The sequence below is a fragment of the Felis catus genome, chromosome D1 (genome assembly GCF_018350175.1).
Source record: "Felis catus isolate Fca126 chromosome D1, F.catus_Fca126_mat1.0, whole genome shotgun sequence".
Taxonomy (NCBI): domain Eukaryota; kingdom Metazoa; phylum Chordata; class Mammalia; order Carnivora; family Felidae; genus Felis; species Felis catus.
In genome coordinates, this window is record NC_058377.1 from 97102052 (window position 1) to 97117737 (window position 15686).

General features: G+C 55.5%; 1 protein-coding gene across 7 annotated transcripts in view; it reads left to right on the forward strand.

Annotated features, from left to right (window-relative positions):
- The window catches only part of TSPAN18 (tetraspanin 18), a 188564-nt gene that overhangs the window by 150820 nt on the left and 22058 nt on the right, over positions 1-15686 (forward strand). For 5 of the 7 annotated variants that reach the window (XM_045039164.1, XM_003993193.6, XM_045039166.1 and 2 more), the window contains one exon: positions 11844-11932. The gene's annotated coding sequence lies outside the window, so the exon portion shown is untranslated. The remainder of the gene's footprint in view (positions 1-11843; positions 11933-15686) is intronic. The other 2 variants (XM_045039165.1, XM_019812305.3) reach the window with 1 other exon arrangement.

The window sequence follows — 15686 nt, forward strand, 5'->3', positions numbered from 1 at the left end:
GGGGCTCCTCAGACCCTCTCGATAACCTGGGGAGGTGCTTCCGTCTTTGTCCTTGCGGGCACAGAGAAGCTGCTGAGGCTCAGAGAGGTGCTGGGAGTTGGCAGGGGCTGCACAGCCTGCACCCAGGGCTAGAACCCAGTCCTCTGGGACCTGGTTCTGTTCTCTCTCCCATTCTCTGCCCCCTGCGCCACAGGGGAAACACATCCACTTCTAATCTGCAGCTTTAACCCAAGGTAAGTCCCTAAATATTCCTTAGGGTCCGTCAGGGCTCCGCAAACCACAGTTGGTGAGCCAAATCCTGCCTGGTCTTTTTTTTTTTGTAAATACTCTGCGGCTGCTTTCTCGAACAAAGCAGGGTTGAATCATTGTGACAGACACAATAGGTCTGCAAAGCCTACAATATTTACTGCCTGGCCCTCTAAGGGAAAAGTAGCCACCTCCGCTCTCGGTGAGCACCTGGCAGATCCTTCCCTTGGTTCCTCCCATCCTGCCCAGCACCAGCTCATGGGAAGGGCAAGGTGGGGACTTCTGTCCCATTGCACAGATGGAGAAACCAGGACCTGACGTTTTGTTTTTTTATGATGACCATACTGTCAGGAGGAAGTAGATTGAATACTTGCTCATCCCCGAGGCTTCCGGCCAGGACTGCCAGCACCTTTTCTGGCCTGGACATCATGATGTTTGGTGGGAATTGGTGGCCAGGCTTCTGTGGACGGATGGACTATGTCTTCATTCCCCTCTGTCTGAGCACCTCCCCCACCCCCTACCTGTCTCCACTCTAGCCCAACCCTTTCCCTCCCCACCCCTGACCCGCATCTTTCTTTAGGGCTCCTAGGAGCCACTGGGTTGATTTTTTTATGGGGAGGAAAGGAAACAGGGCTCTCTGACTCCTGCCTGTCTGCTCAGGCCCCGCCCCAGATTTTCCTTTGATTCATTTCCTCACAGGCTTTTCTCAGCCAGGCAGGAGCTCTGCCTTTTCTTGGCCCTCCAGAACTTGAGCTGCAAATACCTGTAGTCATTCCTCTTATGGGAAGGGGTTGTGGCCTCTTTAATTCGGGCCAGGTGACTGGAATCAGTTGCAGTTGCCCTGGGAAGACCCAGTGCCTCTAATATTTATTACCAAGCAAATGTAACTTGGGCAGTGACCCCCAAAGACAGGAGGTTGGCGGGGAGGAGGCAGGCATGGTTTCTGCTCCAGCAACAGTTCCTGGGCCCTGGGGGCGGCGAGGGGGGCGGTGGAGAGGGGAGGGGTAGTTCAGGGATCCCACCCTGGTGGGTGAGGAGGGGTAAGCCTCACCCATCTGCCCCAGCACATCTCAGGGTGTGGGGTTTTGGGGTAACCCAGCTTTGAGGGACCTCCCCTCCGTGCTATACCAGGCATCATGTAGACAGCAGGGAGGTGAGCCAGCGCCAGGGAAGTCCCCTCACTGAACACAGGCTGAGCTTATCTCAATGCAGAGAGGAGCACAGTGAAATTGACGGGACATTGATAGCAGCCTGGCCTCCTTGAAACAAGGGTCAAATCGGCAGCCAAATAGAAGGCACAACACGTAGGTGGGAAGCCCGCCTTAAACAGTAGCTGTGTCGTCTCAGGCAAGCTCCTTGACGACTCTGGGCCCTACTCCTGATAAATTCAAATCATCTCTGCCCTGCCTGCCTGGCTGGATGGTTGTGGGGATTAAGCAAGAGTGTGAAAACAGAAGGGAGCTGTAAAGCAGGGTATTAATGGAAAGAATTGTGTTGTGGTTAATGTAAAGCAGGATGGAATTTGCTGAGATGCCAGGAGGAACTTCCCTACTTGAAGAGACATCAGAATGAAATGGCGGGGCTTATTTAGCCTCCCTACTGAAGAACTTTAAGAGGAAGATCAAATTGGTTTGCCCCTTTCCAGTATTTTTTTTTTTTCCAACGTTTATTTATTTTTGGGACAGAGAGAGACAGAGCATGAACGGGGGAGGGGCAGAGAGAGAGGGAGACACAGAATCGGAAACAGGCTCCAGGCTCTGAGCCATCAGCCCAGAGTCTGACGCGGGGCTCGAACTCACGGACCTCGAGATCATGACCTGGCTGAAATCGGACGCTTAACCGACTGCGCCACCCAGGCGCCCCTCTTTCCAGTATTCTTGACGTGGGCAGAGGTGTGGGCCAGATGACTTTGGATGTCTTTTTCGTGACACTATGGCTAATGCAATTAGGCAGGAAAGTGACCAGTGGCCATATCTGTGTGTGTGTATGTGTGTGTGTGTGTGTCTGTATATGTCAGTACATTTGTGTGCGCGTGTCTGTGCGTGAGTGTATGTGTGCGTGCCTGTGTCTGCGTTTGCTGTCTGTGTGGGTTTGTGTACATGTGTCTTGTGTGTAGAGCAAGTCAGTGGAGGCAGACCTCAAGCTGACTCATCTTTATCACTAAGTTGTTGGGAGAATTTCCTCTTGCCATCCTAGCCAGCTTTGGAGGGTGTGGACAGAGCCCCAGGGTAAAAAGATCTCAAGTTTGATCTTAACGAACTAATTTGTTGTTTTTGTTACACACCCTTCGAAATGCGGGGTAAGGCGAGCTGGATGAAGAGTACCAGCTCCGGAGCGGACTGTGGAGGCCTGAATCCGGGCTCCTCTGTTTGCTTACCTGTGGTCCTCGTGTCTTACTTACTTCCCCTCTTGGGGCCTCAGTTGTCACATCTGCAAAATGGGGGTAACAGTGCCGGCCTTCCAGTGCCGTTGGAAGGGTTAAGTGAGCTAGAAGATGTAAAGCCCTGGGGCACCTGCGTGTCTCAGTCGGTTGAGCGTCCAGCTTCAGTTCAGGTCATGATCTTGTGGTCTGTGGGTTCGAGACCCGCGTCGGGCTCTGTGCTGACAGCTCAGAGCCTGGAGCCTGCTTCAGATTCTGTGTCTCCCTCTCTCTCTGCCCCTCGCCCACTCATTCTCTCTCTCTCTCTCTCTCTCTCTCTCTCTCTCTCTCAAATAAATAAACATTAAATAAATAATTAAAAAAAAAGAAGATGTAAAGCCCTTAGCACAGTGCCTGGCCCACAGAATGGGCTTCAGACCTGAGAGCTGTTACTGTTTCTGGCCTGGCTTCTGGTAGATGTAGCAGAAGAAAGCAGTGGCTTTGGAGCCCAGGGCCTTGGGTTCAAGTCCGCCACTTAATAGCTGTGTGGCCTTGGGCAAGTCACTGCATCTCTCTGATCCCAGCTGTCTCAGCTGTATTGGGAATAATAACAGGCTGCCCCCTAGGATTACAGTGAGGCTCAAAGGAGAGAAGGCAAGGACTTTACACAGTGCCAACCGCATAGTATGCAAAAAAAAGTCAGTTTCTCTTGTCCACCTGCAAAAGAGAACCCCCACTCCGGCACCTACCCCCTTCACCCCAGCAGTGGAATTCTGGGTCTCACCCACTACTTGGGTCCCAGCCACAATCTGCCCTATCCTGTCGGACACTGAAGACAGCTACAGAGCCAGGAGCCCTCAGCGCCCTTCTCTGCACGGGAGGGGGGAGGGGGGGAGGCATAGGGGGGCTTCTCTGACAGGAGTTGCCAGGGTCCCCCCACCCCTTCACCCCAGCTCAGACCTGTGCCCTTTCCCGCCCGGTTCCCAGGCCCCCTTAATACCCGAGAAGCCATTAAATATTTAAATCTGGTAGCGTGGCAAGCCAGGTTGCCCCAGCAACAGCCCTGCATATTTTGGGATGGATTTCCAAGTCTTTCAAAGGGTCTCTTGCAGCTCCCAGCCCTGAGGGGCGATGAAATGTGGGAAGGGAGGGATGAGGGCTCACGCCCCCCACTTGGCTTAGAGATGCAGTGGCCTTGGGGAAACAGAGGAAGGATACCAGGGTTAGAGAGAGGGCAGGCTGTGCAGAGTTTTCTGGACTTGAACCCAGGACTCTTGCCTGCCGGTTCCTTCTCTTTGCCACTCGCTCTGCCTTGTGTTGTCAGCCAGTAGATGCCCTAGCACTTAGCACTGTGCCTTCTGGGGTCTGAAGCCGATTCTGCCCCTTGCCAGCCGGGCCACTGTGGGAAGCCCACTCACTTTTTCTGAGCCTTGGTGTAATTCAGGAATAGTTCCCCCATCGTACATGATGTTGGAACAGTGCTCAGCATGGTCTCTGGTGCATGTGAAGCAGGAGCAGTTATTATGTCGACAGTATTCCATCCAGTATCCTCTTGTCCCCTGAAGGGACTCACGGGCAGTGGGAGACACAGCCCCGGCCACTGAGGCCTTACGTCCGGGGGGAAAGGTCCAACAACAACGGTACGTTCATAGGACACATCCAGTGCTCCACATCGCTGTCCCTTCCAGTCATGGAGGCGGTGCCGTGTGGCTCCTGCCATCTCCACATTCACCCTTCCCATAGGCTTTCCCCAGGTGGGGTTTTGAGGCCACCCCCAGCATATGCCAAGGCTGTCCCCCAGTGTGGCAGGGAGCACCCAGGCTGGGGGTCTGGATGATGTCATCCAGCCCTGACTGTGCTGTGTGCCCTTGGGGAGACCTCTTCCCCTGGATGCTAGTGTCTTTGGCTATTAGATGGGGGTGGCCTCCTTTGTGTAGAACCCTCCCTCTCCCGATGGCACAGATGTGCTAGAAAACCATAAGGATGGTGGGGTGCCTGGGTGACTCAGTCGGTTAAGTGTCTGACTCTTGATTTCAGTTCCGGTCATGATCTCAAGGTTCGTGAGTTCGAGCCCCACATTAGGCTCTCTGCTGGTGGTGCAGAGCCTGCTTGGGATTCTCTCTCTCTCTCTCTCTCTCTCTCTCTCTCTCTCTGCCCCTCCCTTACTCGTTCTCTCTCTCTCTCTCTCTCTCTCTTTCTCTCTCTCAAAATAAATAAACTAAAAAAAAGAAAAAGAAAACCCTAAGGATGGGCTCTTCCCCCAACACTGTCCTGTGGGTGCCCCTCAGGAAGTGAGCCCAATGGGAGGACCCCAGACCTGCAGGCCCTTCCTGGTCTCTCTGGTCCTGGAAGGTGACTCAGGGCTGGGGTGGGTGGTGAAGGACCCAGAGCGCCCGCTCCTGACAAGGGGACACCGGGGCCATCCTTTCCTGGATTCAGTTTCATCTCAGACCTCCAGGGGAGGCAGAAAAGATGCTGCCCCCACCCCCACCCCAGCCCCAGGCTCTCTCCAAAGGCAGGAGGGTTTCCAGAGAGTTAAAATCTCCTGTCTGCTCACCGCTGGAAGGCTGGCTTTCTTCCTCATCCCCTTGGTAGCCACACCATCTCCTAGAACCTGAGTATCCCTGCCACAACCCGGAAGGGTTTCCCCTGGGGACCGGGAACCTCCTTGTTGGCTTGGAAAGTCTTACCCTCTCCTTTCCTCCTCACACGCCTACCTTTGCCTGGATCACCGGGTCACCGGATCACTGCCAGTGGCTGGCTGTCAGAGAAACTTTGCCGGGGGCTCAGAGGGACCTGAGGACACGGGAGCTCTGGGGGGAGGCCGGCGTCCTCACTCTGCCCTGCCCTACTCCCTCCCAGCCTTTGGACTCTGGTGTCCTGAGGCCAAATCCTGGGCCTGATACAGAGTAGCCACTTCTCTCTGCTCATGCCCAAGTTCAAATTGGTTGCCTTGCCTTCAGCACCTTGATGGTGGCAAATGAAAGTCCCTGTGGGAGGGTACAGAGCCTGTGTCCCCGGAGGCCTTTGCAAACAGGTGGTCTCCGGGCAAAGGCGGGAGGATGGGGCCGTTGGCCTGGGTCTGGGGTGAGCACCTTCAGTCCAGCCGGGGCCCATGGAAGGAATGGGAGGCATGCATTGTGGCAAGGGTCACTCTGGGCGGCCGCAGCCCAAAGCTCCCAGGGCCACACCTCTGGAAGCCAGCCTGCGCAGAAGGACAAGGAATCTTGCTTTGTCCTAACGATTCCTCCAACCTACCGTGTGACTTTGGGCCAGCGATTTCATCTCTCTAAGCCTCAGTTTCCTCTTTTGTAGAGCAGGAGTGTCCATCTCCCGGGGGGTTGGGAGGGTTCAGGAGGTAGTGTGTGCCCCATCCTTTCCGAAGCCAACATAAGTTAACATGTCAGTCTTAGGAGGCTGCCCGCGTGGGGGAAGAGTTTAAAATCGGGAGCTCCTGCCTCCTCCAGCTGTGCTGTGTGACTTTGGGCAAGACCCTGCCCCGCTCTGGGCTTCAGCATCCAATGTGAAAAGAGGGAGTTGGAGGCAACGCTTACTGAGGCTCTTCGGTCTGTGAGGGGTCTCTGATGGAAACAGCCCCGCGGGAGGTCTGGGACAGAGGAAGGGGTTGTGGCAGGGACCAGGCGTCCAGACCAGAGCTGGTTCGACTCACACCCTGGAGACGGGGCCTTCCCAGACGGTGCAGATCAGACGCTCCGTCCCCTCGGCATTTACGGATTCAGTGAGTCTGGGGGCAGGGAAGCCTGTTATATAGAATCCCTCTGCATCCATGGCAGGCTCGGCCTGGTTAACCTTCGCGGCGCCGCCCCCAGGAGCCTAATTAGATTTTATCCCCCGCTCAGCTGTGTCCATGTCCCCACGTCCGTGCCATCACCAGGCACGCCAGGATTGCGGGCCAATTGCTTGTTTATGAGACCGTCTGTCTTGGGAGGAGGCCCAGCAGGCCCAGCCAGCGAGCAAATAAGTCCTCCCCCCTCGGCTTTGAACCTGATGGCAAGAATCGTTTTTATCCTGACAAGCCTCTGCCCCACGTCCTGATGAAGGAAAACAAACACGGGTCTTAGAGTCGGGCAGACGTGGTGCCGGTTCTGGCTCTGGGACCTTCCTGAGGCCCCTTGGAGCCTCAGTTTGCCCGTCCGTGAAAGGGGAGTGACGGCAGGGTTGTCTGTTTTGCAGGGCTTTTCGTGATGGGGTGCGTGTGGGTCAGGTGAGATCGCTGTAGGTGAACAAATGACACAGCGCATCACCGCTGCCCTGTGCTCCCCGCCCAGAGCACTTGGTGCGGCTGTGAACACGCCTCTCCGAGGGCGGGGTTATTGGTTGGCGCTAGATTTGAGTGGGTCCTGGAGGGAGGAAAGCCACCGGTGTCTGTGCCTTGGACCCAGCCCAGGGCTGGCACTGGCAGGGGCCCGGCCTGCAGGAAGGAAGGGACTGGTTGTACAGCCACCAAAGTGCTTCAGCTCCAGCAGTCCCCTCCTCCGCACCCCCATGGTCGCCATGGCTCTGAGGACCCCCGTCTTACGGGTGAGGAGCTGGGGAGGCTCGGGAGGTGAGCCCTCAGCAGAGCCCTGCTGGTTGGAAGCCAGGCTGCTGGAGGTGTGGTGGCTCCCGGGGGACGCTGAGGCTCCGCCCTGGACCACAGAGCCCTCACCTGGCCGGGGTGCTTGCATGATGACATTTCTCGGCTGTACACCAGCCCGGACCCGCCTGTGCTTCCTCCCGTGGGGCTTCCCTCAGTTCCACCTGCCTCCTCCTCGCTCTCCAGAAAGTATGCCCGGGGGCTGGGGGCAGTGAAAGTAAAAGGAGTGATTTATGAACTGAGCTGTTCTTAATCAGAGAACCCCTCCCAGGCCCGCCCGCTCTGTGCAGATGGAATTGAGCTGCCATCTGGGGCGGTGGGAGGGGCAAGGTTAATAAAGCTGTCTGGCCCAGGCAGGGGCCTGCACAGGAGAACCCCGAGGCGCTGGGTGACCTCACCCGTCTCTGCCCCTCTCTGGGCCTCAGGGCCTCCATCTGTCAAGAGATGGCAGGATTGGGTCGTCCCCGGGAGGCTTCCAGCTGGCACAGGGGCGGGTGCTAGCTGGCTCCCCGGGAGTCTGCCTGGTTGCCTGATTCAGGATAGAGCAGCCCTGGATTGGAAATTTTGGAGCCTAAGGCATAGAACTTCCTCTTCCTGGTGTTCTCTCCATGGGCTGGTACCTTGTCAGGAGCGCTGATTTGGAGTCCAGCTTGGGCCTGAATCATGGCCATGTCTTACTAGCCATGTGAAGAAACTCAAGCTGGTTATTTATATTCTGAGTCTCAGCTTCCTCATATATAAAATGGGATAATAATGGTACCTACCAGGGCACCTGGGTGGCTCAGTCAGTTAAGCAACCGACACTTGGTTTTGACTCAGGTCATGATCTCACTGTTCAAGATGGAGCCTCTGTGCTGACAGCGTGGAGCCTGCTTGGGACTCTCTCTCTCCTTCTGTCTCTCTGCCCTTCCTCCTCTTTCTCTCTGAAAGAAAGAAAGAAAGAAAGAAAGAAAGAAAGAAAGAAAGAAAGAAAGAAAGAAGAAAGAAAGAAAGAAAGAAAGAGGAAGAAAGAGAAGGAAAGAAGGAGGGAGGAAGGAAGGAAGGAAAGAAAGAAAGGAAGAAAGAAAGAAAGAAAGAAAGAAAGAAAGAAAGAAAGAAAGAGAAAGAAAGGGAGGGGGAGGAAAGAAATAACGAAAGAAAGAAAACAAAGAAAGAGAGAAGGAAGGAATAAAAGGAGGAAGGGAGGAAGGAAGGAAAGAGAGAGAAAGAAAGAAGAAAGGAGGAAAGAGAAAGAAGAAAGAAAGAAAGAAAGAAAGAAAGAAAGAAAGAAAGAGAAAGAAAGAAAGAAAGAAAGAAAAAGAAAGGAGGGAGGGAGGAAGGAAAGAAAGAAAAAGAAAGGGGAGGAAGGAAGAAAGAAAGGAGGAAGGGAGGAAGGAAGGAAAGAGAAAGAAAGAAGAAAGGAGAAAAGAGAGAAAGAGAAGAAAGAAAGGAGGGAGGGAGGAAGGAAGGAAAGAGAAAGAAAGAAAGAAAGAAAGAAAGAAAGAAAGAAAGAAAGAAAGAAAGAAAGAAAAAGAAAGAAAGAAAAAAGGAAGGAAAGAAAGAAAAAGCAGGAAGAAAGGGAGGGAGGAAGAAAAGGAAAGAAAAAGGAGGGAAGAAAGAAAGAAAAGAAAGAAAGAAAGAAAGAAAGAAAGAAAGAAAGAAAGAAAGAAAGAAAGAAAGAAAGAAAGAAAGAAAGAAAGAAGAAAGGAGGGAGGGAGGAAGGAAAGAGAAAGAGAAAGAAAGAAAGAAAGAAAGAAAGAAAGAAAGAAAGAAAGAAAGAAAGAAAGAAAGAAAGAAAAAAGAAACATAGTGGTGCCTCCCCCTAGATGGGGGTACACAAGAAAATGCAGGAGAAATGCTGAACAGAGCCTGCTACATGGATAACACTCAGTACTATTAGTTATTGTTAGGTCAGTCATCACAAAATTGTAGCAGTTATTTTGAATTTGAGGCCACTTGGGGGAGAGATGTTTATATCCGTCCTGACCGAGCCATATGCCCATGGTTCTCCCCCATGCCCACCCCCACTGATAACTGGGGGATGTGGTTTGGGCATCCTCTTATTTCCAACATGTGATGCTGCCGATAATAACAGCTCCCCGTGGGAAGAGCGCTTCGCAGGTTTCCAAATCCTATCAATTAATTTCATGCGCTTCATATCATGAATTCTTACAACCACCTTTGGCTTCAAACTTGAGGAGGGCGGTTTTCAGAGGAGAGCCTGGCGTCTCAGCGAGGGTAGTGACTTTCTGAAGGTCTCAAGGGAGCTGGCCGAGGCAGGTGCCGTCCCGGCAGCGATGGGGTGCGTGTGGAAGTCATCGCCTCGGCTGCCCTTTGCCAGCTTCCCCTTAATGCATCTCGTTGCTGTGTCTGAAAACAGGAGCCAGGCCAGGGGCTGGGGGAGCAAGAAGGACAAAGACGGGAGGTTGTTCAGAGCGGTTGGAACTCGAAAGAGGGGTAAGCCCGTTTCAGCCCAGGAGCCGGCATACGATGGGTGGGGATATCCAGTGGAGAAGAGGCTGAGAGATGCCAAACGGAGTTCAGTGCCTCCTCCTTGTCGCTGGGTGGGCCTTGTGTGTCAGCCGGGTGTCTCGTCCCAGCCTCAGTGTCCAGAGGAAGATGAGCTCAGGGCAGCTGCCAGCCTGGGAGGCTGGGCAGGAATGGTGATGGTGGGGGACCAGGGCTGGTCTGGGGCAGGGGAGAAACAAGGGGAGGGGAAGATTGACTCCTCCCCGTGTCCCTGAGCCCCAGGGCCAGGCCTGGGTTATAGCCCCTCTCCCCAGGACCGCAGAGACCCTAGCTCTAGAAAGGAGCCTGCGTTGGCTTTAGCTTGCCCAGTGACCCATCCCTCCACAAAGTTCCAGAGCTTCTTGGACCTTGCCTGGCCCTGGGGGGCTTCTCCCTGCCCCCCCCCCCGCCAGCCCTCTTGTGTCCACCCTGCTGGTAGTGTCCTGCCGGCTATGGGGCAGAGTACACAGAACCTTCCCTCACCCCCACGGCCGATTTCAGGGGATTCATCACCGTTTAGGCCAGATGGGGCTGGGCTTCTGCCCCTCCCCTTCCTGGCCCCCCGCATGGCTTTTCTGACATCTTGCCTGGAATCTCCTGGGATCTCGGGAGGATGCTCAGCTTTGCCACTTAACGTCTGTACATCTCAGTTTCCTTCTGTAAATGGGCCGGTAGTCCTCTTAGCACGGCTGCTGTGAGGCTTCAGTGTTCTCACACGTGGGCGGATAAAGCACTTTCTCCCAGCGCTGGGTCCGATCCTGACTCCTGGGTCTGCATGCGGGCTCCCTCCCTTCCTAGCTGTGTGATGCTGGACAAGCCGTTTCCTCTCCAGGGCTTGGCTTCTTCTCGGCAAATGGCGATGCTGGTGTGATCGCTCCTTCCAGGTGTTGGGAGCGCCCAGTGAGCTCATGCATGTGAGCGTGTAGCCCACAGCTTCGCGGCAGACACAGAGGCAGGCAGTGGACGAGCCTGCCGCGTGGGTGTGTGTTTAGGCCAAACAGGGGCACCAGGGGGCTCTCGGGAGGGAGGCCCCTCCTCTTGCCTTTCCTCTGCCCAGCCTCACCTCCACACTTGCTCACCAGCGCCACCCTTTCCCCGTGAAACCTCCCTACTGCCCCCAGTGGAGTTATGCCAATGGGCAGTTAGCTCACCTTCCTGCGGGTCCCCAGCCCCATCGTCATCCCTTTCTTTGTGTCCTCTGATCTCCTCCTCCGAACACAGGGGCGAGCTTACCGGCCTCTCCATTCCCTAACGCCATCCCCTGATGAGGGTGAGCTTACCTGCAACCCCGTTTCCTAACACGGCACCCAGCACGTGGTAGGTGCCAATCCGTGTCTACTGAGCGTGTGCATGGATGGATGGAGAGGAATCTTGCAACCACCACCCCATATGAACGGGATGGAATCTGAATTGGCGCCTGAGACCCCCCCCTCCCCCCCCCCAATCTCCCCCTTCCTCCCCGCGAGAACGCCCACCGAGGCCCAAGCGTCCCCGGCCTCGTTTTTCTGCATCCTCCTTGGGCAGGACCCGGCCGGGGAGGTGCCCACAGGTGTGGTAGAACACGAGCCTCCATCCGGGCCCATTTGGCTACTGAAACCAAACCCTCGTTTCCACTGCTGGGATGTGGCTCTCTAAAGAGCCTTCTGGCAAATCCTTATGTGAGGCTAAGGAACCCTTTCCGGCATCAGATTTCTCTCTCAGGAGTTCAGATTTCTGGGGAGGGAGTTTGATGAACAGGGCCCTGCCGGCAGTCTCTGCTGAGGCATCACCGCAGGTGCCCAGGTGGCATCCGTGTGGCATCCAGGCGTGTGGGCCACCACACCCACTGCCTCCTCTCAGCTCATCAGCCACACGCAGTACATCCGCACAGACGAAGCCCATGCCGGAAACTGAAAGGCTCTTAAAGATGTGGTCCCCCATACAGCTCCTGTGGGGACCCGGGAGCTGCCGTCTGGGCAGAGGGCGGGCACCCCGTGCGGGCCTCCCCAGCTGGAGTGGGCCCGGATGCCGAGAGCTTTTCATTAGCGCTGATGGGCCCGGATTAGCGAAGCGCTCACCCTGTGTGCGTCCTTAGGGCAGGTTTTCATAAACAGCTTCTTGAACGCGGCTGCTGCTTATTGGCTTCCTATAGTAATTGAATATTTTCTCTTCTAGGACGAGCTGGGCCAATAAAAGAACACACCAGAACCCCTCCGACCGGAGACTCTGACCTGCTGACGCCGAAAGACCTGCCCAGGTGACAAGTCAGTACCTGATGCTCCCTCTGTGGGCACCTCTGCCCTGTCCCCCCGACACTGGCCCCCGTCCGTCCCCCCTCCAGCTCTTCCTCAGTCTGTCTCTTCCTGTGTCACTTCTCGCTGTCTTTCTCCGTCTTTCCCTCTTTCTGACTCGTCTTGGTCTGCTTCTCTGATTTGCAGATCTGTACCTGTCTCTGCCTTTTCTTTTTCCCTCTATTCATTCCTTCCGACGTACTAATTGAGGCCCCACTATGCGCCAGGCCAGGCCCAGCTCTGGATACTAGGAATATGGCAGTGAACAAAACAAGCCTAAGCCTTTATATATATATATTTTAACATTTATTTATTTTTGAGAGAGAGAGACAGAGTATAAGTTGGGGAGGGGCAGAGAGAGAGGGAGACACAGAATCGGAAGCAGGCTCCAGGCTCTGAGCTGTCAGCACAGAGCCCGACGCGGGGCTCGAACTCACAGACCGTGAGATCATGACCTGAGCCGAAATCAGACGCTTAACAACTGAGCCACCCAGGCGCCCCAGTCCATGCCTTTATGAAGCATGCCTTCTAACAAGGGAAGGTACGTGCTACCAAAACAAATAAGGACAACACCGAGTAGGCAATGCATCCACGGGGCCCTGACCTGGGCTTCAAGGCCAGCGCCCTAGGCTTGCCTCCATCACTAACCGGTGTGATAGCTTAGCCACACCCCTTTTCCATTTCTCAGCCTGTTTTCTCATCTCCCAAGCGAAGGGATCAGGCCACTCAGTGCCACCCTCCCTTCTCATGACCGAGCACTTCTTTATTGAAATGCCAGTGACATAAATTATACCAGCCCCAGATTCTAAAGCAGTGGTGACACAAGGGGGAGTGTCGGAGAAAAGTTTCCGACCGGTCGGAAAGGTCTGACACACCAGGTTTCGTCGCACAAGAAACAGTCGGTTGCCTCTGGGGGTCGTGTTGAATGATAACACGCCTGTCTGTAAGCCCAGAGCCCTCAGCTGGCCAGGCGAGGGGGCACCGTGACAGGCGCCACCGTGACCTGAGATCCAGGGCAGCAGGCTCCCCACCCATGCTCACCCTGGGGGCAGACCCCTGAGCCGGCCCCGGGGTGAGGGGGTGATCCCTGAGGTGTTCATGGAAACCCTGAAAATAGCTTTAAGAGAGTGCTAGCCCCGGGGAACCCAGTTTGAGAACCGTTCTCCCCATTCAGAAATCCTCCGCATCAGGACCCTCCCGTGTCCTGAGAACTCGGTGTACTCGCATCCGGGAGGGTCAGCGAGAGGAGCCGCCTCGCGGCTGCGCAGCAGGGAGGAGATAAGGGGCAGAGCCACGGAGGGTCAGGCGTGGCATGAAGAGCTCTCTCTAGAATACCATTCAGTCTTCAGGCCGCCCAGTTTCCTGACGACGTCAGCATTTCTGGCCCCATCTTGCCGACGTGAACGCAAAGGCCCAGAGAAGTTACGCGACGTGTCCGAGGTCCATGAGGCTGGAAAGCGGAAGGACCAAGCCCGGTCTGACCCCACAGCCCCCACCCACACTGATGCTCTGCCCTCCCGGTCCCCGTCCCCTCCGTGGAATGGGGAAACATCAGTGGGCCTGTCAGCCCTGGCCCCAGGGAGGGTGTGTCATTTCCCTTCAGCAGAGGGACCCCTCCGGTCTCCTTCATAAGTGCCTTTTGAACATCAGTTAAGCCCTGGGACTTCATAGGCTCAAGATTCTTCTCAGCCCCCCCCCCCTTCCAGAAACTATGCGCCCCACCCTCCTTTGAGGCAAGTTAGGGAACTGGGCTATGATGCGCTTAACTTCCCAAAGGCTCTGTGGGTGAGTGGAGCTAACAGCCAGGTCCGGGCGGAGACTGGAGGCTCCCTGGTCCGCCCCTCGTGTGCGGCCAGTTGGCTGAGGAGGTGTGTCCCACATTCAGAAACCCCTGGTGGCAGGTGGAGCTGGCAGGCAGTGGCCTTTTGACTTCAGCCTGGCGGCGGATGATGGCCCCAAAGGCTGATTGCCCCGAGCGGTAGGACCTGAGGTGGCGCAGGAGGTGTGAAATGATGCTGGAGCGTTGTGGCTCCAGATTAAAGAGAGACCTGGGTTCGCGTCCTGGCTCGGGCGCTTGTGCGCTTTGTGACCTTGGATGAGTGCTGGCACCCGTCTGAGCCTCAGCTCCCTCACCTGATAAATGGAGATGGCATTACCTCTATCCTGGAGCTTCCCGAGGCTTGAGACTGTGCGTGGTCCTTGGCACACGCTAAGAATTTGAGCTGCTCCAGCTGTTACCAGCCCCTGCTATCGTGAGCCCCCACGTGTCGAATCCCGCACCCAGCATTTTCCATGCGTTGTGAGGGAAGCATTGTGTTTATACTGATTTTAAAGACGAGGGAATTTAGATGCGTGCAGTTTAGGAACTTGCCCCAGGGCACCCGCTAAGCCTGGCAGGGCCGGGCTTCTGATCCTTGGTCAGGCACCAAGGCCGTCTCTCCAGCCACGTACCCTGCCCTGGACCGGGGTCTCTGTATCTCCGCCTGCTCTCCGGCGCCATCTGTTTTTCTACCTGCCTCACCTTCCAGGTTGTCAGAGGCTTTTCCCAGGAGACTCACTCCTTTCATCGCATTTGTTTGGGAGCCCTGCACTCCGCAAGCTACCCAGTAGATGTGATCTGTACCGAATGTCGTACGTAATAAATACAGGTAGTCTGTTTATGAGCTGCCATATTTATTATGCCCCTTAATTGCTAAAAAGCCAGAGCCAGCCGAAGCCAGATCCCGCCCTGGAGAGCCTGGGTGGGCCAGGGAGGGGCCGCTGGAACCTGGCCTTCTGCAGACTTTCAGCATCTTAGTGGGATGGCTCCTTCTGCCCTCCAAAGGCCCATCCAGTTCAAGCCTGACGGAGGGAACTGATGAGTCATCAAACTCCTGTTCCGTCGTTTCGCAGAGGAAGATGCTGAGGCCAGAGAAAGGAAGTGACTTGCACAACAGGAGACTGGGACTCTGGACTCCTAGTCCAGTGCTCCTTCTGCCCCTCTCCCTATCTGAAAGCTGCCCCTGGACCAGGCGGAACACAGGATCTGGAGTGGGCTGAGTGGCGTGCGTATAAGCTCTGGGATGTCGGGCAGGTCACTTCACTTCCCTGAGCCCCGGTGCCCTCGTCTTTGCACTCCCCGCATCACGGGGCTGTTGAGTCAGGGCAGCCACTGCGTGGACGTGGCATGTGGCTGGCAAGGAGTCAGTGCTGAACAAATACTATTTTCTGTCCCCTTGCCCCTTTTCAAAGAGCACAGGGTCTCAGCACATGTGCGGAGTTGAGTCAGCCTAGTGCCGAAGGGAGAGGGGGTTGGACCGCAGTGCCTAGGGTTCAGGTCATTGTCCCGGGGAGCCTGGGGTCAGGAGTAACAGCGGCCCGGTGGTCACGTCCAGCTGCAGAGCTGGGGTGGTCATGGTGAGAGCAGTCCACTCTGCCCCGGGCCAGGTGCAGTGGGGAGCCCTTTCACGGGACTTCTCACTTAACTCTCACAACATGCCACGATGCAGGTCCTGCATGCCCATTTTTGCAGATGAGGAAACTGAGGCTCCCAGAGGGTAGGTCACTTACCAGAGACACAGAGGTAGAAAGATGAAGAGCCAGGACTGGAGCCCAGGTGTGTTTGACTCCAGAGGCCACTATGTTTAGATGCGGGTTAGATGCTGCTTCTAGAAGGCTGGAGATGGAGGAGGGGCGTGGCTGGCCTGGACATGAGTTGGCCCGGAGATGGCATCCTGGAGAACTGTTC